We start from the raw sequence: 1,624 nt of genomic DNA on the forward strand, positions 1-1,624 counted from the left end.
GTTTTGGGGAGATCACTCCGGCTGGTTGCTCCTTCCACCAGATTTTCCTTCTTTATGGATACAGAATTCAAAATCGGATCGGGCTAGGAAAATGAAATTTGGCATATCGTCTCTACACAAAATGTATAAAATGTACATTGCACGACGAAATTAATACATATTCTTTAATTCGTACGCATATAGAATGACTGTCTGACAATGCGATGGCTTCAAAGCGTGATTTGTTAGGTAAATGAAACTTGGTATATATTTTTGGTGCAAAAATTGTAGATCTCTATCAATTTTTTTAGATACAATGAGTCAGAGTGAGATGTCTAAGCTGCATATTGATTCACTACGCTATACGACGAATTTGGCAGTACATATACTAAAATTGGGAGGATACAGAGAAGTTTAGCATGGCCCCTGCGTAAGGATGACACGCAAAATCGTGAAGCTTTCCACCTTTTAAAAATCAAAAAGGGCTGGAATAGGGTTTGGATTCGTGTCCCTTGGGTTGCGAATTCGAACCCCGCCGGCCGAAGACTCCTAGTGTGTGTGTGTGTGTGGTGGCTGGCGCACGTAAAAATCTGTCGTGGTCAAAGATTCCTCCATGTCGAGAGTAATACCACTGGGGGTACTGGATCAGGGGTGATCGTTCTCTGATTCAGGTCTAAATTACGATCTGTGGATGAGTGAATGAAATGCGAGAATAAAGTCCGCCCCGTAAAAAGAGTTGTGACGTGTGTGTAGCTAAGTCGTACTCTTGGCCCTAGATGGCGCTACTGAAAAAAAAACAAGAGACGCACCCTTGGCTTAAAATCACTGACTTCTAAAGTCAGTGGGCTTGTCTATGACAAGTGCCATTAAAAACAACAAGAACGAATCTTAATAAAAAATACGTAATGCTGTACGAGAAAATAAAGGAAGAACAATCACGTGACTAAATTTATATTAATTTTTGACATGCTAATGCATATAGATTGATATACTATCTATAAATTGCGACATTCGAAATTTTAATCAAAATACAAAACCTAATATAAAGTAGATTAGGCTTAGAGGTACCAAATTTGACATACAGTTACTTTTTTGGTTATAGGCGCATTATGGAAAAATATTCTTCAAATTTTTAATCAAAAATCATACGAAATTTTATGTTTTTACTAAACATCTTCAAAGAAACTGTAAATTTAAAAAAAAATTGTTTTTTAATAATGCTAGTTTTATTTACATGCAGCTTTTTTTTTTCCATAATTTTAATTCATCTTTAAATTATTTTTAAGTATATTTCATAACAAAACTTTTCATTGTTTCAGTTACAACATTTATAAAAACTTCATTGCAACGATATTAAATATATTTTTCATGAATACATTATCGTTGCAATATAATATTGAAAATTTAAAAATAATATAAAGATAAACGAATCGAATCTAAAAAATTAGCATGACATATTTCATTCAAGAGGTTCGAATATCTTTTCTAAAACTTTTTAATTCATGAAAATTGTGCCCTAAATAAAGATGTAAAAATAAAAGAATCTGTAATTTGATCGGTCATTGTATGCAAAGAAGTTAAAGTGTGTCAAGCTAACGTATACTACTGGTTTCAGATGGCATTGAATATCTTCCATCTCGGTTGT

General features: G+C 33.5%; 1 non-coding gene across 1 annotated transcript; it reads left to right on the top strand.

Moving 5' to 3' along the window:
* Nucleotides 1–348: 348 nt before the first annotated feature.
* LOC129989528 (U6 spliceosomal RNA) lies at nt 349–450 on the top strand. The gene has a single exon (XR_008785793.1). It is a non-coding gene; the product is annotated as a U6 spliceosomal RNA (small nuclear RNA).
* The last annotated feature ends 1,174 nt before the right edge of the window (nt 451–1,624 follow it).

Source organism: Argiope bruennichi, chromosome 10 (assembly GCF_947563725.1).
Source record: "Argiope bruennichi chromosome 10, qqArgBrue1.1, whole genome shotgun sequence".
NCBI lineage: Eukaryota > Metazoa > Arthropoda > Arachnida > Araneae > Araneidae > Argiope > Argiope bruennichi.